This window comes from Chiloscyllium plagiosum, chromosome 2 (assembly GCF_004010195.1).
Source record: "Chiloscyllium plagiosum isolate BGI_BamShark_2017 chromosome 2, ASM401019v2, whole genome shotgun sequence".
NCBI classification, from domain to species: Eukaryota; Metazoa; Chordata; class Chondrichthyes; order Orectolobiformes; family Hemiscylliidae; genus Chiloscyllium; species Chiloscyllium plagiosum.
This window is the reverse complement of record NC_057711.1, coordinates 46,424,648-46,448,611: the sequence shown is the minus strand read 5'-3', so window position 1 is coordinate 46,448,611 and position 23,964 is coordinate 46,424,648. Positions and strand designations below refer to the sequence as shown.

The window sequence follows — 23,964 nt, the reverse complement described above, 5'->3', positions numbered from 1 at the left end:
CACCTCCAAATCATGACATGGCTGGTATACAACTGTTAATCAATCTCTTCTTGTTCCAAAACAATCTGCAAATGAAGAAACAAGATCATTGTGGCAGCAGAAGTAAAAATTTATATCACTGTAGCAATTGGCAGCAGGAGTCTTTGAACACATTATTTATTAAAAGGAAAAAATAAAACAAGACAAAGCAGTCCTGTCATAACCATGGAACTGATAACCAACATCCAAATGTGTTCACACATCCTGGAATGTCCAATATTTCAAGACAGATAAATTAAAGGACAAGAAGCATATAGAAGAATGAAAAGTCATGTAGATAATTACTTTTTGTCATGATATTAATGCATGAATAATGAATTTAGACAGTATATACATAAGTTGACAGAAACTTCCTGCACAATTTCAAAATGTAACTTGAGCATTGTAATGTGAGGAATATGGATAGCACCAGGAATAATACATTTCTATGTAACATTTAAATCAGGGATGCTAATTTTAGGGTATTATTCCTGGTACAAATGCATATTGGTTAGCTCGCCAATTTAAATCACAGCAGTAAACGCTTACTTAAATAGCTTCACTGATCACTATCACTTAGTTTTTTTTCTGGTCTTCAGGTTTAGTCATTACATAATGATGTACTCTCTCCTCTTTCATATAATAATCAGGCATTACTTTTGATTGCACATTTAAAATATTGGTTCTTTAACAGCTTCAAAGTGATATCAATATTCATTTAAAATGCTGTATTAATTGGCTGTTTATTTTTACTGAAAAATGGCAAGCAAATCTTTCATCTAATATGACAAAATAATTGAGTTTATACAGAGTCATATTCTTCCCTGGATTGCTAAGGACTAGTTTTCAGACTAACTCAGACTAACTCAGAGCTTCTTTCATGGAGTGTGGGCATTAATGACAAAACCAGTATTTGTTGGGCATACACATTTGCAATTGAACTAAATGGTTTGTTAAGGTCCTGTCAGGGAACAGTTAAAAGTCAACCACATTGCTTTGGGCTTACAATCACATGTAGCCAAGATTAGCTAAGCATTGCAGATTTCCTTTACTGAAGTACATTGATGAACTGGATGGATTGTTTCAACAGATTCAACAAAAACAGGAAGTACTGAAGAAATGCAGCAGGTCTGGCAGCATCTGTCGAGAGAGAAACAGAGTGATCTTTTCAAGTCCAGTGAGCTTTGGTCAGAATGAAATGTTTGTTGTACAATGATGATTGCATGGTCACCTTACTGAGACGAGCTTTTCTTCCAGATTTCTTAATTGAATTTAAATTCCACCAGTGGGATTTGCACCCATATCCATAAGCATTGTTTCAGGTCTTTGAATTATTGATCCAGTGATATTACTACTGTACCTTTTACACTTTCATGGCAGCATTGCCAAATGTATCTTCTGCTGAGACATTAAGCTCTACAAATTCCTATCTAAATATCTTTATCTCTACACCTCTCCCACTTTCTCTTCTTTTAAGGCCTGCCTCACTGATTGTGATAGGCAAAAGTGTGGACTGCAGATGCTGGAAACCAGAGTTTAGATCAGAGTGGCGCTGGAAAAGCACAGCAGGTCAGGCAGCATTCGAGGAGCAAGAAGATTGATGTTTCGGGCAAAGGTCTGATGAAGGGCTTTTGCCCGAAATGTCGATTTTCCTGCTCCTCGGATGCTGCCTGACCTGCTGTGCTTTTTTAGCACCACTCTGATCTAATCACTGATTGTGATGTCTCCTTCATTTGTTAGGAGCTGATGTTGGAAGTTTACACTTATGAACAGCCTTCAGGAGTTTTACTACTTTAAAAACGCACTGTAAATTAAAGTTGTTGCAGTTGTTGAATGATGACAATATGAAAAATGGAAAATATCCTCAGAAAAGAGCGGCACGGTGGCTCAGTGGTTAGCACTGCTGCCTCACAGCTCCAGGGACCTGGGTTCAATTTCTGCCTTGGGCAACTGTCTGTGTGGAGTTTGCATATTCTCCCTGTGTCTGCGTGGGTTTCCTCCGGGTGCTCCGGTTTCCTCCCACAATCCAAAGATGTGCAGGTTAGGTGAATTGGCCACACTAAATTGTCCGTAGTGTTAGGTGCAGGGGTAAAATGTAGGGGAATGGGTATGGGTGGGTTGCTTTTCGGAGGGTTCATGTGGACTTGCTGGGCCGAAGGACCTGTTTCCACACTGTAGGGAATCTAATCGAAAAAAATCACATTTGAAACGGTGTTCAACTCACCGTTATATTTGTCCTGTTTCTACTGGATTCTGTAGAATTTGAAGGTAGTGATAAAAGGATGGGGCAGGTAATTAGTAATTATGTTTCTTTTGTTGTTACAATATAGAGGGATCTTGGAGAGGGTGAGAATCGTGCAGTGGTGAGTAATACAATATTTGTGAAAGGGAAATGTTAGTTAAGTTTGGTAAACCACAGGTCGAAATAGAATAAAGTTCTGTGAAGCATTATTCTTGGATCCACAGTGAACTAACCGAGACCAAAAAAGTAGAATTTAATGCATGATTGGTTATGAATATGTGCCTGAAGTCTGCAGTTTGACCAATGCAGTACCAATTTTTAAAGGGACACAGCTGCACTGAGTAGGTATAATACAACCTCTACCATTGGGAGGAAGGTATAGAAACCTGAACACACGCACCATCTGGTTCTCTAACAGTTTTTACTGTACTGTTAGAATACTGAACGGAATCACAAACTCAAAACATTTGCCTGTACCTGTGTGTTTGTTTTGCCGCTGTTTACTTATTATTTACTATCTAAGCTACTTAACTATGTGATCTGCCTGTATTGCTTGCAAGACAAAACTTTTCACTGTGCCTCAGTATACGTGACAATAAATTCAATTCAAAATTCTTCACACTGTATCAACCAAAATGTTGGATTCATTACTGAAGGGCTAAATCATTTATTTAAATGAACAGAAAAAGAAGAAAAGAAATTGATATGATTCACAAAAGGATTACTGAAACTTGCCAAAATAGATAGAATTCTTTGAAGAGGTAACAGTCAGAGCAGATGGAGGAGATTCAGTATATGTAGAGCCCATGGACTTTGAGCAAGTCCTTAAAATTCATTCATGGGATGTGGGAATTGTTGGCTTTCTCAGCATTTGTTGTCCAAGCCTAGAGAAGGTGGAAGTTAAAAATTAGAATCTAGGGCTTCAAAACAAAATAGAGAGAAAAAAAAACTAAAAAAAAACCAAGTTGGTGAGTCAGAAGTACTCAAGAAACAAGGAGAGAGCCAGAGTGGATATAACAAGCCTCTGAAGCATAGGAATAGCTCCTATGTAGCTGCAAAGGCTAGGAAAGCTTGCATGACAGCCATTTGAGATAGCTAAGTCTCTTTCACAACTGCAAAAACAGAGCAGAAAATTGGACATCCTGGAGAAGACACATTATTAGATACAGAAACAGCTTCTAATCTGGAAAGTAAGTTAAAAGCTGAACAATTAAGTACACGTCTATAAAGAATTGGGAGGATGGTAGATTTTGTTGTTGCTCACGTAACATCAAATGTGAAGTAGTTTTGAAAACCTTTGACAATTATTTTAAACTTGTAACTAATCAAATTCTTGAAAAGACAAGGCTCAACAAAAAAGACAACATTCAGGGGAACCCATAAATGAATTTATTAATGACCTCTGCCCCAGTAGAGAGATATAATGATGATACATAAAAGTCAGAATTGATGAGACTGGTTTATTGTAAGCATAACTGCTGTGTCTTTGTCAGATTTATTATATTTCAAAAAGACCTAACTCTGATGAAATCCATTTGGACGATGAGTGAGGCAAGCTGGGTCAATCCCAAGAAGAGAAAGTAAAACTTGGCACATGATATGTATGAAATGTATTCATTTTTTTAAAGTATCAAATCATTAACAAAAGACATAAGATAAACTAATGCAGGACATATGACAGATAGCAGATATTAAAAGATCTTGCCAATACTGCGGAACAAAGAAATGTCACATGTACGAATGGTGCCCAGTTTTTTTAAACTGAATATTTTTATTGCAAGAAAATAGGTCAGTCTTAGAAAATGTGCTGACACAGGACACAATCACAGCAAAGTGGATGAGCTATACACACAGAGAAATACATGATGTAGAACCATTGCCACTAGAAGATAAACCCAGAGTTTTCCTTCAAGAAAAATCAGTAATCCAAATCATAGATTTTGGTGTGTAGACCTTTGTGACAATAGAAATCTCATGAATTTCAAATTTGATGCAGAAATGATTATCAGAGAATGTTCAGAAAGAGAGCCTTTCTCGAGCCAATACTGCTCACAACTGAATTCAGCCACATGTTCCATGGGATATCACATTTCGTGCTAAAGGAATGCTACAAGCAACTGTTCAACACAGAGGTCATCAAATACTAGAGTACTTTATATACTCCATGACCAAGAATTCTGCCTCCTTATTAGAAGGATATGTATATACTTCAGTCTCATTGAAAGGTAGAAGAGGTCAAATAACAAAAGGACAAGGAAAAACCTGTAAAAATTGTTAGGCTCTATTAATTCATGACAGAACCTTGGCAAAAAGTAGACCGAGGTTAGTTAGAATAAAGAATGTATTTGTTGTTAACAAGGGAATGATGAGGTGACTATTGTCATTTGGTTTAAATGTTTTCCACTGCTATCAAAGCTATAAAGAGAATTCAGATTCCAAGTTACAACAATGTTCAAAATGGAGGACGAACAAAGAGGCAAAATTCAACTCCACTCAAGATAATACAAGTATATTCAATTCAATTGTATCGGATTAGACCATAGTGAGTAATTGTTTATGAGGACTTCAAATCTAACAATAAGTCTGAGGTGAACAGATTGCACAGAGGTACATTCAGCATAAAATTTAACCTCTCCACCTTCCCAGGATGCATCTAAAGAGGAATAAAGGGTATCAGATCAATCAAGAATGAATCTCTAATAGCAGAATTGAGAAGTGAACAAGCAGGTTTCACCAACTGATCAAACATTGAGAGGGCAGGAAAAAAGCCCAAAATAATCAAACAGTTACAGCAATAAGTGATACAACTTGAAAGAAGATCTAGAATGAAAACAAAATTCCAGATATTAATTGAATTTGGGGCTTACAACCCCACAGAAGACACTACGATTACTTTCTCCTAACAATAGAATAGACAAACCTGGTGTAAACATGAATCAAGATATTGCAGAGAGCAAAATTGCGTGTTATAGCAGAGGCAACAATGATAGCTATAAATAATAGATGTGTATCATCAAAGTCCTCTGTGACAGAAATACAAAAGGTAAAAGACCTTCTACTTCAAAGGAGAACTATAGATCTTAGACCATCAGGGAGATAGTCCATGTCAAATATCTCCTCCATAATAAATTAACATTCTTCCAAGACCAAAGATAACATGTTTGGGGAATATTGTGAAACGTCTAGATCATCTGAACTTGTAAAATCAAAGACTTAGTTATGTCGTCTTTTGGGAAATGTTTATATAAATAAATGTGACAAAATGTAATGTTTATAAGGGCAAAAAATTTGGGGGAGATATAAATGGGTCTGAAAAAGTGTGAAATGGTTACTACTTGATTGAATGTCATGCAGTGATGTAATGGGGTCGTGAGAAAGGAAGAACAGACCTGGGCTAGTGTGTTCCGAACGGACTTTATAAAAAACAAAAGAACTGCAGATGCTGGAAATCAGAAACAAAAACAGAAATTGCTGGAAAAGCTCAGCAGGTCTGGCAGCATCTGTGGATTGAAATCAAAGTTAATGTTTCAGGCACAACAACCCTTCCTCAGAGCTGGTAGCAGCGAGGAAAATGTTTGCTTTTATGCAAAAGATAGCATGAAGGGAGAGGGTATGGAGTTGGTGGTAGGTGGAGATAATGCCCAAAAGACAGAAAAGGACAGTTGGACAGACAAAAGAATGGGTAGCAATCCAGCTGGGAAGGTAAATAGTTATTAATGAGGACTAATAATGGCTAACAATGGCTTGTTTATAATAGTAGACTATGTTACAACAAGGCCTGGTGTGTGGGGTTGGGATAAGGACATGGGAGAAGCTTAGGCCCTAAAGTTGTCATATTTGATATTGAGTCTAGAAGGCTGTAGAGTTCCCAAGTGAAAAGTGAGGAGCTGTTCTTCTAGCTTGTACCAAGCTTCATTGGAGCACTGCAGCAAGCCTGAGAAAGAGATGTTGGTTCGGGAACAAGATGGTGTTTTGAAGTGGCAGGTAACTGGAAGCTCAGGATTTTTTTGCGACAGAATGTATGTGTTCTGTGAAGAGGTCACAGAGACATTGCTTTGTGTCCCCAGTGTAGCGGAGATCACATTGTGAGCAGTGAACGCAGTAGACTAGAGTGTGAAATGCAGGGAAAGTGCAGCATCACCTGGAAGATTTATTTGGGCCCTTTGATATTAAGGAGGGCGAAAGTAAATGAACAGATATTACACCTTCTGTGATTGCAGGGGAAGGTGCCATGGGGTTGTGGCATATTGTTAGGAGTGGACCATGATGTCCCAGATGGAAGGGTCCCTGCGAAAGGTTGACAAGGGAGGGGAGAGGAAATATGTATCTAGTTTTCTGGCATTCCACTAGAAGTGGCAAAAATGATGGCTAATGATCCTCAGGATGTAGATACTGGTAGATGATAGGCAAGGATCTTATTGCTGTTGTTGAAAGGAAGAGAAAGAGTGAGGGGGGGGGAGTATGGGGGATGGGTCAGACCCGGCTGTAGCTCCTGTCAATCATGGTGCTGGGGAATCCTCAGTTGAGGAAGGAGATGTGGCCTGTAAGTAGTTGCATTAATGCAATAAACTTTATCATTCTTAACTCAATAGGACTCTTTTAATTATACTATGACAGTGGATATCCTAATCCACATTAGACCACTTTGGGTTTGTACATGCACATCATAACCTTATTAATCTTCCCTCATCACTCAATCCTCTTATTCAAGGAATCATCTAGCTAAATGTTATTTCCCATCTTCATTTCATGTGATAATATCCAGATTGTCATTAGCTTAGGTTAAGTGGCATGATGTGGGGGTAAAGAACAACAAATTGAATTAGTATTTAATTATGAAAGACAAAACAGGAAGTAAGAATTAATGATAGTTTTAAAGATGGTTGGAAGAGGGCATTCGTATCTGGCTGAATTCAGTTCTGCAGCCACTTCTAGTCACAGACCACATCGCGTCACTATGTATATTGATGATTTGGCAATAAGAGTTGATAGTTATGTTGAAAGACAAGCACAATAACAAACATTAAAAATTGAAAGTGTTGGAAGAACCTAAGCAGATCTGGCAGCATCTGTGGAGAAAGAAATGGAGCTAATTTTTCAATTTGACAGCTCTTCAATAGAACTGCAACTGTTTTGATATTTTAGTGTGAATCAGGGAAGAAAGGGAAAGGGATCAATGAACAAAAGGAAAGTTCTGTGCAGTGAAAGGAAGGTAGGAAGAAATAGAAGACAGTGGGATACTTGTAAAGTGCGGAAACGTGTTAATAGGGCTGTAAAGAAAGAAAAGAATATCAAAAAGAGGTTCAAGTGTGAAATATAGAATCATCACCAATGCTGTAATTCAAAGAAGAACCTGTTGAAAATAAAGTAAATTTGAAAAATATAAGAAGAAAAATATGGGACAAAAAACTAATCTGAAGTTAATGTTGTGATCAAAAGTTTGTCCAGTGTCCAATTCAAAGATGGGGTGCTGTTGCTTGGGTTTACAAAAAGATTCATTGGAGCAACAGTTCTATGAGCAGTAAATAGGATTAAAGCTTGAAAGACTGGAGGGCTTAACATCATCCACAGAACTGGGTGCAGTGAATGGAGATGGGCCTTCTAACTTACCAGCTTTCGTATATACAGTCCACTGTTCCAACCTTCAGACCACAAAATATGGAAACAGAAGATGGCCATTCAAAAGTCTGTTCTGCCACTCAATGAGCTGGTGGCTAGTCTGATAATTCTTGACTCTACCTTTCTCCATCACCCTCTTCCTGATTAAAAATTTGTTCAACTAAGTCTTGAATATTCTTAAAGACCCAGCCTTGACAGCTCTCTGCAGTAAAGAATTCCATGAATGTTCTACTCTAAGAGAAGAAATTCATCCTCATATCTGTTAAATGGGCAACCCTGAATTTTGTGAATTTCCCTTTAATCCTGGACTCTCCTAGAAAGAGAAATAACCTCTTGACATCTACTTGGTCATGCCTCCTATAATTTATCAATTTCAGTATGAGCTCCTTCCCTACTTCTATATTCCATGTAAGAATATGTGGCCAAAACACTAAACCTCTCAGAAGATAATCTCTCCATACTCAGCAATAATCTAGTGAACCTTCTCTGAACTACAGTACATCCAAAACCAGTGTATTTTGCTTTAGATAAGGGGGCCAATACTTTTTGCAGTATTCAAGGTGTGACCTAAGTAGTGCCTTGTGCAGCTTTAGTTTTACTCCAATTCCCTTTGAAGTAAAGGCCATATTCCATTTGGCTTCCTTATTACCTGTTGAACTTGTATGCTAGATTTTTGTGATTCATGCATGATAACTTCTAATTCTCTTTATGCTGCAGTCTTCTTCATTCTCTCTGTTTAAATGACATTCAGCTCTTTTCTTCCTGCTAAAGTGCATAATCTTACATTCGCCGAGCTTACATATACGTACATAATACAACAACAAGCAGAGTGAGAACAGCTTCATGAAGGGGAAATCATGCCTGAAAAATGCATTAGATTTATTAGCAAATGAAACAAAAATAGCCAGGATAGATAAGAGGAAACCAGTAGATGTAATATATTTGGATTTTCAAAAAGGCATTTGATAAGGCAGCGCACATCAGGGACCACAATGTTGGGAAAATACTTTGGTTCACAATTCCTCAGCCAACAATGAAAAATCATCCCTTTTGATCTATTTTTCTTTCAGCACAAACCCGCCAGAACTAGTGAATATATCAAAACTTTCTATTCATATTCATTGGTCCAACATTGGCAGTAATTTATTATTCAAAATAATTATTTGAGATACAGCACAAATTACAGTGTGATACATTAGAAATATTTACCATCATGAAAATGGAACAAGCTAGATAAAAGTAAACATTTCTCATTATTCAAAGTATCAAGACTGAGGGGCCATTAACAGAAGATTAAGTTTAATAGTTTTATAACAGAAGGCAGGAGAGAACCTTTTACTTAGACTGGAAGGTTCATGTTCAGAATTAGGAATTGAGGTAGAAAGAATGCCAAGATTCAAAATAAGATGGAAAGGTAAATGAAGGATTAAATATGATGGGATCTAGTTTTTGCCTGTAAGCTAATTGTCAACATAACAGAGGATTGAACAGTCTACTTTTGTTGAAAATTCTATGCATTTCTACATAAAGATTTTAGAGGTTACATAGCATATAGTTTTCATTCACTTGTGGGATGGGGACATTGCTGGCTGGCCAGTATTTATTTCTCATCCTTAGTTACCCTTGAGAAGTGATGCTGTGCTGCCTTCTTAAACCGTTGCAGTCCACATGCTGTAGATTGACTTAAAATGTTTTTAGGGTGGGAATTCCAGGAATTTAATCCAGCGATATGTTTCCAAGTCAGGATCATGACTTGGTGGTAGTGTTCAACTGTACCTGCTGCCTTTGTCCTTCAAAATAGAATCAGCTGTAGGTTTTGAAGATACTATCTGAGGATCTTTGGTGAATTTCTATGGTTAATCTTGTAGATAAGACACACTGCTGTAACTGAGCTTCAGAGGTGGAGGGAGTGGACGCTTGTATATGTGGAGCCTATCAAACAGGCTGTTTTGTCCTAGATGGTGTCAAACTTCTGGAGTGGTGTTGGACTTGCACTCATCCAGGCAAGTGGGAAGTATTCCGACTTGTGCCTTGTAGATGATGGACAAGGTCTGGGGTGTCAGGACAGGAGTTACTCTCCACAGTATTCCAAGCCACTGACCTGTTCTTATGGAGACTGTGTTTATGTAGCAAGTCCAGCTGAGTTTCTGCTCAATGGCAACCCCTAGAATGTTGATCGTGGGGCTTCAGTGACAGTAACATCATTGAAGGTCAAGGGGCGGTTCCCTCTGGACTCTGGACCATGGCGAAGAATGGCGAAGTGAAACTTGCTGTCTAGATCAGAGTGATGCTGGAAAAGCACAGCAGGTCAGGTAGCATCCGAGGAAGCAGGAAAAATCGACGTTTCGGGCAAAAACCCTTCATAGGAATAGAGTGAAACTTGCTGTCAGGCTGAAAGGAAGTGAAATTCATCCAGAGACCAATAGCTCAAATAAATCTGATAAAGGTAACTTGAGTAGAAGTCCATCATGGACTCGCTTGTTCTGTCTGCTTTTACTTTTTCTCCTTTCTCTGCTATTTTTACTTTAACATATTTTACTCCTGGTACTTTCAGCAGCTGCTGTATTGCCAAAATCAGCCCATGCCGTCTCATATCAGGAACGCCATCAGTGAAGGCAAAATAGTGCCAAAGATTGATGACACATCGGGGTGGAAGACCCCAGATTCAGGCCCATGGCTAAGCACTTAAGGAACTTTTAAAAGCTGAACTTTTAATTTTATTTCTTTACTTTATATCTAAGATTTTGTACCTAGATACCCTTGTACTTAAGATAGTATCAGAGAATGGTGACACTGTACACTTTTCATTGTACTCTGTATCCCTGTAATTGAGTACGTGTGAAAATAAAACCTAATTCTAACTCTAATTCCAGATTGTCTCCTATCAGAGATAGTCACTGATTGGAATTTGTGTGGCGTGAATGTTACATTAAGTGAATGCATTTTTAAATTTATTTCTGGGAGATGATTAGGCTCTGTGAATAACCTCTTTTTCTTTATGTTGTTTACCATCTTCTGATTCTTTGATTTACCTTCTGTCACAAGCTGAGGAACATGGGGTAGCCAACTCAGCTCCTTGAGCCTGTTACACTTTTCAATTAGATCAACAGCTATTCTATACCTCAACCCTTTTCTGCATGATGACTGAACACTGTAGCGCCTGGGCAGCACTTAGTAACTTGCTGTCTTATTTTTGAACCCTTCTGATGTGAACCCAAAGATATAAATCCTGCATCATCAGACAAAAACATTGTGACACCAGCAGACCTTATCATTGCAGAATGGAAGAATCTTTACAAACAAAATCACAGCTCACAAGACCAGAACTGAAAATTTAAGTTAACCTATGGATTTGATAGTGAAGGGAAAATTCTGTGTTTTTTTGAATAACTGTAAATTGATGGTGTAGAGAAATAGGTGGGATTATGCTTTGCTGTGTATTCTGAAATCTTTCAAGTTGTTTTATTTAGAAACCATGCTTTGGTTTATTTTATTTTTATTCTTTTTCTGGCATAAGCTGTTTTATTGCATAAAACCAAGTCTGCAGACTAACATGCTAATGGTTCAGTGTAAATCCACATTATTAAATTAAAATAAGAACAAAATATGATCTCTTGTGCCAATTCATGACGAGGGCAATCATGATGGCGGTGGAGTAACAACGCAGTGTGTGGGCTCCTGCCTGGAGCTCATCTGCTCTATCTGCTTTCACTTTTCTTTTCTTCCTTCACAGCTTTGTTGTCTTACTATAACCTACCTAAGTTCAGCGGAGAGATCGAAACATTGTGGGAGACAGTGAGAGAGCAAAGGGGAAAGTGAGAGATCTTGCTGTATATGGAGGAGAGTGAGCCCAACATAGAGGAGAGTGGGCCAGATCGAGTCCAGTGCAACAACAATAGAAGATCCCCTAACATCTGCAGTGCAGCAAGCAACCGGAGATCTCCTGGCATCTGCAGGTGACATTGAGTGCAGGGAGATCAAGCCCAATGCAGAGAAGATTTAGCCCAGCATGGACGAGATTGAATTCTTGTGGGGAGTATGAGCCCTGCATGGCTAAGCACTTAAGAAGGACTGTAACATTGAATTATAACTTTATTTCTTTTTCTACTTTTTAGTAAGAAGTACTTTAATGTTCAACTCTTAACTATATTTCCATATTTTTCTACTTTGTACCTACGATTTTGTACCTAGGTAGCTTTGTACCTAAGATGGTGCCAGGAATGACAACATTGTACATGTTTCACGGTACTGCTGTATCCCTGTACTTGAGTACATGTGACAATAAAATTTAAATATAAATCTAAAATTCCATGCCTGGATCTGATTTGTCCGTGATCTGATTTGTCCAGTCATAACATCAGCTGGGATCAGAATAGCTGAAACCCAACTGGACAAAATTAAATTTTTTTGCAAAGACATGACAGAGTGGAATAGGAATAATTCCAAAAAAAGGTTCAATTTAATGTAAAAGGGTGTAGGTATGCAATTATTAGCGTTTTGGAAAATTTTTGAATGAAAGTTTAAAGTAATGCTCTAACCAGCTGCTGAGGTGGCTGTTAAAGATCACATGATACTAGTCAACCAAGTCTCAGTTGGTAACTCTTCCAACTGTGAGACAAAGGCTCTGGGCTTAGATTCCCTCTGCAGCAACTTAAACCCAAAATCTAAACTGATATTCTAGTGTAGTGCTGATGGAATGCAGTACTACTGCAGACATTATCCTTCAGATGAATTGGTCAACTCAGGGCCTGTGTGACTTCTCATATGTAAAAGATTCCATGAAAATATTTTGAGAAATAGAAGGTAAATTCTTTAAAAGGCAAATGAGGGAACCAATAGGAATGGAAAAAGGAAAGCAGATGTCAATTTAATTTAATCTTTCATGTAAGAGAAAAATGTTCATTTTCATTAGGCCAGTAAATTTATCCAGTGATGACTTCAAACTCACAGGCTTGAATATGTATTGATTTTGCTCAGCCAAGATTCTATAATGATCCAGTGATCCATTTGGAAGTGCTTGTGTTTGAGCATTGGATATGGAAGCATTAGTGTAACTATTGCCCACTACAACTCAGTAACCACCAAACATTCATTTTCAAGTTATAAACAGGAACAACCACCATTTGTAAGAAATTCTCTGTGTTAGGGATGTTCAAGCAATTGCTTCCAGAAAAGATGGCAAGTAGGAATTGGTTTACTTTATAGATGAAATGCGGGTACCTTGGGAATGGTTAACAATTATTTTATTTATTTCATTCCCACATGAGACAGGACGTTGCTGGCTGGGTCAATATTTATTGTCCATCACTAGTGGCCATTTTTGCCTGAACTGATACAATGCTGAGCCATTTCAGAAAGCAGTGAAGTGTCAATTACGTTGCTATGGATTGGAACTACTTTTAGATCAAATTCTATATGGATAGCAACAACAACAGCATATGTTGATGTAGTGTTTTCAATGTAACTAAATGCCCTATGGTGCTTCACAAGGAATTATTAGACAAAGCATGACAGTGATCTTGACCAAACCGTAATCAGCTGCTTCATATTTGACCTTCACTTCATCATTAGGTCAGCAGTAAGGAGGTTCGCTGATGATTACACAATGTTCAGCAGCATGTGTGACATCTCAGGTACTAAGGTATTCTGTGCTCATAAGCAGGATGATCTGAACAACATCCTGATTGGGCTGATAAGTGGTAAATAATATTCATGCTAGTGACAAGCTCTAACAAGGGAGAGAATCTAACCATGGCCCCTTTAATATTCAATGGCAATAACATCCCAAAATCCCCCATTTGAAATATCATGAGGGTTATCGTTAATTAGAAAATGAACATGAACCAGCCATATAAACACTGTGGCTACCAGGGCAGGTTAGAGGCTTGGAATTCTGCAGCGAGTACCCCATTATTGTCTCTCCTGTCCACCATCTACAAAGTACAATCAGGAACCTGATGGAGTGCTCTCCACTTACCTAGATGAGTACAGTTCCTAAAACATTGAAGGTAGATACAATCTAGAATAAATCAACCACTTCACTTCAAACTCTTCACCACCAACTCAGTGACAGCAGTGTGTACCATCAACCAAGATATATTACAGTAATTCACCAAAGTTCTTCAGACAGCACCTTCCAAACATTTACCATCTCAAAGGACAATAGTAGAAGACACATGGGAAGACCAACACCTGCAAGTCCCTCTCCAAACCACAATATCCTGATTTGGAATTAAATCACCATTCCCTCAGTGTCACAATATCTTGGGACTCCTTTTCTAAAAGCAATCTGGATACCCTGATATCCCAAGAACTCTAGCAGCTCAAGATGGAAACAAACCATTATCTTCTGAGGACAATTGGGGATAGAGAATTAATGCTAGCTTACATTGTGATGCCCACACCACACCAATTAATAAAAAAGGTGATGAATAAAACTGATGTTTTGCAACAGTCTTCACTTAAGACAATACAAGTAACATCCTATAAATATCTGTCAATGAGGAAATGAAAGAGAAGGAGGAAATCAAGGGAATTGCCATCAGAAGGCAAGTGGTACTGAATAAATTGTTGGAGCTGCAAGCTAATGAATTGTGGTGAATTGGCAATGCTAAATTGCTCATAATGTTAGGTGCATTAGTCAGGGGTAAATATACGGTAGGGGAATGGGTCTGGGTGGGTTAGTCTTTGGAGGGTCGGTGTGGACTTGTTGGGCCGAAGGGCTTGTTTCTATACTGTAGGGAATCTAATTGAATCGAATCTATTCTAATCTAATCTAACAAGTACCTGGGTCCTGATGGACTTTATTCTTGGATCTTTAAACAAGTGATTAATGATAGAGTTCATACGTTGATTTTAATTTCCCCAAATTTCCTGGAGGAAGGAGAGTTTGCTTTTTCTCCACAGATGCTGCCAGACCTGCTGAGTTTTGCCAGTTATTTCTGTTTTTGTTTAAGATCTCCAACATCAGCAGTTCTTTGTTTTAGTTAAATTACAAGGCAGTTTGCTTAACAGCTGGCAGAGGGAAAATTTTAGAAGCTATTGTTAAATATGTTACAGCAAGGCACTGAGAAAAAACTCAAGGTATCAGGCAGAAAGAAAAGTTTTATAGGAGGGAAATCAGGCTGAACCAATTTATTGGAATTCTTGAAAAACTGATATATGCTGGGTCTAAAGCAGAATTAGTGGTTGTACTGTATTCAGATTTTCCAAAGGAACTTGATAAGATGCCACACCAAAGATTATTGAGGAAAATAAAAGTTCATGGTATAGCAGGGAATATATTTTCTTGAATCTAAGATTGGCTAGTTAACAGGGAAATAAAGCTGACAGGGAAAAATAGTGGAAACAGGGCCAGTGGGCCAAGGAATGGCAGATGGAGTTTTCAGATAAATGCATTTTGGTAAGGCAGACCAGGACAGAACTTATACATTTAGTTGAAGGGCTGTGGCAAATGTTGTCAACAGGTGCTTAGTTCCTTGAATATGGTGCCACAGGTAGACAGGGTGGCGAAGGCATTTGGCACGCTTGTCTGCATCAGTCAGACTATTGATATAGGAGTTAGGACATCATGTAATGGCTGTACAAGATATTTGTAAGGGCACATTTGAAGTATGGTATACAGTTCTAGTTGCTCTGCTATGGGAAGGATGTTATTAAACTGGAAAGGATGCAAAAAAGATGTACACAGATGTTAGCAAGACTGGAGGGTTTGAGGGGCTGGATTAGCTGGGACTTTTTTTCCGTGAAGCTTAAGAGACTGAGGTGTGACCTTAGAGAGCTTTATAAAATCAGGAGGGGCATGTCTCATTCCTGTGACAGAGTCAGAAATTTGATTGAAGGAATTCAGACATGGAGGTATGGGAAAATTGAACATGTCTTTTGGAACATGACAATAGTTTCAGTGACTTGCTCTTCAGTGAAGAGGAAATGGAGGGTTGAAATAAAAGTGTTAAAGATTACTTTGAGCTAAGTGGTAATGACAGCAAATTTAAGAGAGAGGGGGCAGCACCTAAAGAGAGAGAACTGTTTCCAATATCAGTTAGCATGAGGGTGTTGGTTGGGTGTCAGAACAGAAAGTTGGTGGATTGGCATTGTATTGATTGTAATGAGGTCTGCCAGGTGGACCTCGTAAGAAATGAGTTCCTTGATTGGAGCTATAAATCTGGTCCAGTCAGAAAGTCCTGGCTGACAGATAAAAGCAGGAGTATAAAAGAAAAAAAAGAGCAGGAGTATTAAACATCCTGCTTCTCTGAGAGTTGGCTCTGAGGGAACTGGATCAATGTCAATGACTCTCCATGTATAAATGAAAGGTGATTTGGTGACAGGATACTGGTCTCTGTGTGGAGTTATTTCAGACATATTGTTTTCCCTAAAGTGCATTATTGACTAGATAAACTTTGATAACAGTTTTGCAGTTTTATGGTGACCATTATTAATTAAATCTCATTGTTCTTACATCATCTCCAGATTTACCTAATTAACTGAATTTAACTTCCCCAGCTGCTGCATAAAACCTGTATTATGATCATTAGTCTCTGGATTATTGGCCAGTAGCATAGCTACTATGCTCTGTTACCCAAACTAAATCATGCTTGGTTAAGATTTGTAAGATTAATTTTATATTAAATTACTTCTAATAAGTGAGTGGTTTAATACTGTATTTTAGAGAATACTCCTGCATGATAGTATATGAAGAGAAAAGCGCCATAGATCCCTGGGAGCAAATTGCATTGCCTTCAAACTTGGTCTTGGGATGACAATATGTGATTGCCCCACAACCATTCAAAGTGATGGAAGCAATACACAAGCTTTGTGCCTCCTGCTAATTATAATGAGTTTGGCATGCAGCCCAGCACTCAAGGCACTGCTGAGTGATTACACACCTCAGCAGGTGGCTCAAGTTCATTGGAAGCTAACACCACTTAAATTCAGCCTGCAGTACTTAAAACCAGACAGCAACATTTAAAGACAAGGTACATTCTAGCTGTAATTGTTGCTGAAACTGCTCAAAAAGCTAAGAGGAAGATCAAGAGGAAGCTACCGAAATGGAGCAACCATCCACAGAGAGCGCCATCAGGTTCTTGGATGTCACACTGGAGGCCTTGATACATGAGAGGAACAGGAGGAGAAGGAAGGTTTTGGGACACAGTGTGACAAGTGAGATGAATGTTATACAAACAGTGATATAGAAGGAAATTTGGTGCAAGTGGGAATGCATTGCAGAGCAAGATGTATTCTTCATTGGCTCTATTGGCTGGTGAGTGTTTTTCTTGTGTCTCAAAGCTAGGAATCTATAATTAGGTATAATTTTGCTATCCTAAATTAGTAACTAATGAATGAATCAATAATGAAGTACCTAAGATTAAACATACTCAGTAGGGCAGGTGTTACTCCATAAGTGCAACATTTGTGAATTTATAGAGAACATTACAATTCCAGGCAAATACAGTATCTGTCTGCAGCTCGAACAACTTTGGCTGAGTTGGGCCAACAGAAATATGGAGAATTACCTGACCACTTTGTTGAAATAGACAGCAACAGCCATTAGGTTAAGTAGAACTTTAGATTTAGCCAATGGTCAGGGACAGGAGGATGTGATTGCATGTCAGGCTGATATGGGGATCCGACATGTAATGATGATAAAGCCTCAGCCTATGACTTTATCCAAGAGGTATTAGGTACTTGCTAATAGAATTGATGCCAATAAAAACTCCAGGGTGGAACAACAAGCCACTCAAGTGCATGCAAGTGAAATGCAATATGTTCAGGGCCTTGTTAACTGAGGAAATAGATAATGTTCTCTGCAGGTGTGACCCATAGTTCCAAAGGTTTTTTTAGCTCTGTATTCATGGCAAAAGTCTCCTCACTGCTGGAAATGACCTTGGAATGGCAGCAATGGATCCAGTTGTTGCCATCCCCATGAGAAGCTACCATATGTGTCGAACCAAGAATGATGCTTTGCGGAGAGAGCTTGAGAAGTTAAACAGAACTTTAAAGATAATGATCTCTGTTTTGTTACTTGAGCCACACACTAATTGATTTTGGGTAAAGCAAATAAGAGAATTAAATATGTGGCTTAATGAATGTTGTGAAAAGAAGGGGTTTCATTTCATACACACTGAGTGCTAGGAGAGAAAGATGGGTTCCACTTAAACTAGGGTGAGTTTAGGGCCATGGCAAATGATTAAGCTAACCCCACATTCAAAGCTTTAAACTAAAAGGAGGGTTCAGGGGTAAGAAAATTTATAAATCTAAAAATAATAATCATGAAAATAGAGCAGCGTAGCAAGTTGTGAAAGAATGGGATAGAAAGCGACAGAGTATAATCATGCATTAGTGAATAACATTTATATAAAGAATAGTGGTAAAAATTAAAATACAGGTCTCTTTGTCTGAATACATGAAGCATTTGCAATAAGATCATTAAAATATCGGAACAAATGGATTTTATATGGATTAGATAAAATCACCCTGATGGAAATGTGATTGCAAGGTGACCAAGACTGGAGAATAAATATTCTGGGGCATGCAGCATTTTGAAAAGACAAACATGGAAAATGGGAGTAATTGGTTCTGATAATAAATGATAAGAAACCATGGTAGTGAAAAAGGATCTTAGCTCAAAAGATCAGGAAGTAGACTCAGAATGGATGGAGATAACAAAGATTATCTCGGTATGGTTAACTTTAACATTCGTACACTAAACAAATCAGATGGTGAAGATATATTTGTAGAATATTTTTGGTTGAGCTTCCTTGAGCAAAGCATTGTGAATAACATAGGTATTTTGATTGAACGTTGTTGAATGAAACGGGGTTAATTAGCAATCTGATTGTAAAAGATGCTTGGGAAAAAATGACCATAGTACAATGGAACTCCATATTAAGTTTGAGTGTAAATTCAAATCAAGCAAATTAAATTTATTAAAATTAATTACACATATGAGGGGAAAGATGGCTTAGATTGAATGAACATGTAGATACAGAGATATGGCAGGAAACATCTCATATTTAAAGAAATGATTTGTCTGGTTGAGGATCAAAAAGACAGGGCTTCAGCCTCAAGCCATCAATCATTTAGGACTGGGTGAAGAAAGCTTACCTCACCAGAAGCTTGTCAATCCTTGAAATTTTCTAACCAGAGCATTGTTGATTCTCCATCATTGAAGTGATTCACAACTTGGATGATTAGATTCTGACCTCTCAGAATCAAGCAATATGAGGATGGAGTAAGAAAATGGACTTGAGGCAAATGACCAGCCACAATCATACTGAATGGTGGAGCTGGCACAATGTGCTCTATGGTTTACTTCTGCTGCTATCTCTTACATTTTCGATCAAATAACTATGACTATTAGTGGCAGCAGTCTCACACATAGGAGATAGATGCAATACCTAAGGAATTTTAATGGCCCCACATTAATGGTCAAGATAAATGAATACACACCATATCCTACCAAATATATCTCTAGCCTACACATTACTCCATTCATCATTCACCTGCCTGCCAACAATCTTTAACATGGGCCGCATCTCACATTCAAATGTTTTGCATCTCTTTCACACAGTTATTACTGCCCACAGCCTTAAACCAAATTTCACAGCTTGCAGAAACTATGAATTATTAAATTGTGTTAGGCAGATAATCTAAATACATTACATCACACTTATTGACTGCTTTCTTCTGTCAAGGCTCCAAGGATGGATATATGTTCATGCACAATATTTCCATTCACATCTCACTTCACTCGTATCCTGCAACCTGATATGATTTACAACTCAGATAGTTCTTCCCCCTCTTTTTCCTCATCTCTAATCTTGCACTTGTGCCTTCATGTTTTCAATTTACCATTTAGTCTGTCTAAATGTGGATGAAGAAACACTATCACTTGACCTGAGATAAACAAACAGCCAATCAGCCACTGGCACTCTGAGCTTTAGAAGATCGAATAAAGGTGCAATTTGCACATGGTGAGTCATGAATGGCCTACAAGCAAGCCGGGTGGTGGGGAAGATGGCGTGAGTGGTAACTCCCGGGAGTGTGAGAGCACAAAAAGGTTCTGCTGAAGAGGACTCAAATGAGAGATTTAATCATTTACTTTAGGGGAATTAAAAGCTCCTAAACAAACCACAAAAATGATTGGTGCATTAGCAAGCCTGACAGAAAACCTGATGTGACTGTCAAGGTACGTGAAGGATTTAGCTTCTTTCCAGTAAGTCACTGAACCTCAGGAAGTAGGGCTTATGCCCGAAACATAGATTCTCCTGCTCCTTGGATGCTGCCTGACCTGCTGCGCTTTTCCAGCAACACATTTTTCAGATCGTACCTGAATGCCAACATATGAGATGAGATCATTCTTTATATCAACATTAATTTAATTTCTTCCTTCACCATATGCAAAGTCAGTGAGGGACATGGAATGAACACACACATTGACTTGACATCTGATTATAATGTGATGTGCTATCAGTTTATAACTTCCTAAGGCTTTATTTTAATAATTATAAAAAATTTGTCCTGAATCAAAGGCATAAGTGTTACGATCCCAGATTATGGTAATGTTGGTCAAGTTAGATTGCAGAGTGAAATCTAATAGATTGATCAACCATTTATTGTTTGCAATTGGTTATTGTCATTGTCAGTAACTGAACAGAATTGTCAATTTAAGAAAAGAACACGTTTATTGCACACAAAAATATATATGGTAGATATATAGTATATGTAACAGTTTAGTAAGATCTTAACATAAACAGTAGAATAAAGACTCAATGTGTTTCCAGCAATATCCTTCACAGACATTCAATTCCTGCAAGCTGTCACTCCTATCTTTAATTTATTACTTAACTGACTATTTCCAGTTTTGATGGCCTAAAAACTGATTTCCAGCTCTGATGGCCTCAACCTTTTTTCAGTTCTGACAGCTTGAAAACTAATACATGAGCTCTCCTAGCTGGGAAACTTTACAAGGCAGCCTGCCCTCTGCTACGATGAATCTTCTTCTGAATTGAACTCAAACTGCTAATGATCCTGGACTATTTTCACTGTATCACATAACAATTCAACTTCGTAAACACTTCATCAATCAACATCACAGATATCCTGCTATGCAATTAATTAAAATCACATTTTGTAATCGAGATGTCTAGTTCACTATTCAACTGACTTTATGGCCTCTTAAAATAAATACTTTCAAAGAATCATACATCTTTATTACCTCTTAAATTCCAGATTCCTGTAAATAACCTGTTATTCACCTTTATTACATTGGCCATAGCTTATGTATTTATTCACAATAGCCAGTTTTGCCATGTGCAATCTGAAATGCATACTTATCATATTTTAAGGATAGGAGAAACTATGATATTTTTGAAAAATACTGAACTGAATATTAAATATGGGGATAATTTCTGTAGACCTCATGTAGCCAACTGCAGCACAAAGTGTACATGATAAAGGGATGGAGTTTCATATCAGAATTTATATCACATACCTGAAAAAGGTAGTAATAGCAGAAAAATAAAATAAATTTGTACTTTGAAATTGACGTTGAGGTATGAAGCCCCGAACTCCAGTGATCCTTGGCATATGAGTTGTGCAATGTGGAATGGGAAGGGAGGAACTTAGGGCTGAATTTGATTCAGTTAAATGCTCACCTCTTTCTTGGCTAATGGCAGAAGCCTGCTTGGAGGATGCAAGGGCATGGTAAGGGCCTTTGGCTCTTTTTGTTTGATGTCACTGAAAGGTGAAAATGGTAGTTTCAGACCTTGCACCAGAAATCTCACCAATTCTGCTGAACATAGAAACAACATAAATGACACCTCCATGAAGTCAAACAACAACATAAGTAAGTTCAAAAGCATCTTTTTAAACAAAAAAGGTTGCTGATTATTGGTTAATCAGCAATAAGTTTGCTGAGGTGGTTTGCTATTAGGAAAGTTCTAATTGCACCTAGAATACTGTCAAAAGAGACAGTGAGTTAGTTGACTGATATATCCAGAGCAGCATGATGCTTGTCCAACATTCTGATTTTCCCAGGGAACACTATAAGTGCCTTACATTGCAGTAGTTGTTACACTTCAAAGTTATTTAATTAGTTGTAAGTTTCTTCAGAAACTTTTGAGGTTTATGACAAAGTATTCCATTAAATGTAATTTATTTTTGATGATGAGGATGGAGATGCCCACCACTTTAACCCTGTACATAAGAAATCAGTATTTTAACAGACTCGTGAAATGCTACCTGATTGCATTTCCAGTGGAGTACCAGCTACCCATGAATTCCAAACCCTTTTGTTTGTCTACAATTGGAGCCTGTCTGCAGCTGCTAACTCTGCAATATAGGACTATATTTTACTTATGATAAAAAGGTAAAGTGAATCAGCACCAGAATGTTAACGATAAGATGTCATCATTTCAATATGGACTTGGGTGTTTTTGCTCGAAAAGAGATCAAGTAGGAAATTGAGAATACGTTTTCAAAATTGAAATGGTTTGAGGGGGAAAATAATGAAAGATGTTTGGTTAATCAGCAATAAGTTTGCATATATTCAGGATTATAATGGAAAACAAAATGGTAAGATGAAATAAATGCTTCACACAAATAGTTATTCGAAAATAGATTGTCCTGTCACAAGTGTGATTGAACCAGAAGCTAAAATACCATTCAAAAAAGGATTATGTAATTATTTGAAAAGGATACAAGGAGGTGGTAGTGAGGAGGATTGTTAGGAGTTCCAGGACGTTGAAGCATATTAGAGCCTAACAAAGGCACGTGCAAACTTAAAATTTGCTAGCTATAAGCTGTATATACATGCATAAGTGTGGCAGGGGAGGGCTTCACCAGTACCTTCTTCCATCATGTCTCAGTCTTTTGTGGTCAGGCATCATGATGATAAAGCTGTTTGTACACATGTTCAGTACCGATAATATATAATCCACAAACACCAGTTGAAAACTTTAAACAGTGAGGATGGTGTCTCCAGTGCTTTGAATTCTGTGTTTCTATCATTCTTATCTGTTGGTACAGCAATAGAAACTGATTCCAAAATTATGACCGTATTTGGTACTTTGACAATGTCAAAATGCATATGGATAGAGAACATCAGAGATCCAGTTGTGTTTTTAGAATAGTTTCATGGTCAACCATCAGCCACTTTCAATTCCATTGTTTTCAAAATTAAATTTAAATTCCACCAGCCACCATGGAAAGATTTGAACCTATGTTAAGACAAATGCCATGGGAGTAATGGATCATTGATCCAGCGAAAGTACCACTCACCAACATTGCCCCATATACCCTAAGTAAAATTTGGTTGGCTAAAATTGATGCTACAATGTGAAACAAAAACAGAAAATTGCTGGCAAAACTCAGCAGGTCTGGCAGCATCTGCAGGAAGAAAACAGGGTTAACTTTTCGAGTCTAGTGCCTCTTCATCTGAACCTAATGCTAATAATGTGATATTGGTCTACAATTTGTTTCACTGTGGGATAAGTGCAGGTGCTAGAAACAACAGTTAGCATTTAGGCTTCAAAAAGGTAAGATGTCAGGATGTTAGGAATATGTGCTTTCACAAGTTTTGAAACACCCCACCTCACTTTGCTGCTGTTGACGACATCAATATTCTCCAAGACAAAGTTAGAATGTGAACTGTGAAAAAGCTAGAAAGACTGATCAAAGAATGATTAGCTAGGAATAGGATTGGATCATCTCAAACAGCTTTCAATGGCCCTTTTTTCACGGAGTGGCTTCTGAAATATCTAGGGTTCACTTGCTCCAGAATGCTTGATTTTGACTGGATCCTGAGGTGGACACAATTTTATCACTTGGTGAGTAGATGTGCTTGCTCTCAATGGGATCACTGCTACTGATTTTACCAATGGTCATTCTGAGGGATAGGATGTAACATTCAAATGTAACGTCCCAAGTCCAAGTCCAAATTATCAATGCTGATGGGTTTACTTGGGTCGGCAGAGGTTTCACAATATTTGGCCATTCTCAGATTTCCAATGAAATTAATTCTGCAAAGAATACATTTTGTCAAAACTTTCAATCCTGTATTCATCTGGACAATTCACAAGAAATAT

At 37.9% G+C, this 23,964-nt stretch overlaps 1 long non-coding RNA gene across 1 annotated transcript; it reads right to left on the bottom strand.

Moving 5' to 3' along the window:
* LOC122559481 lies at positions 1–22,887 on the bottom strand. Its single transcript, XR_006314432.1, has 3 exons — positions 22,727–22,887; positions 21,535–21,616; positions 1–65 (listed from the first exon to the last, which is right to left on the bottom strand). It is a non-coding gene; the product is annotated as an uncharacterized LOC122559481 (long non-coding RNA).
* Between the last annotated feature and the right edge of the window lie 1,077 nt (positions 22,888–23,964).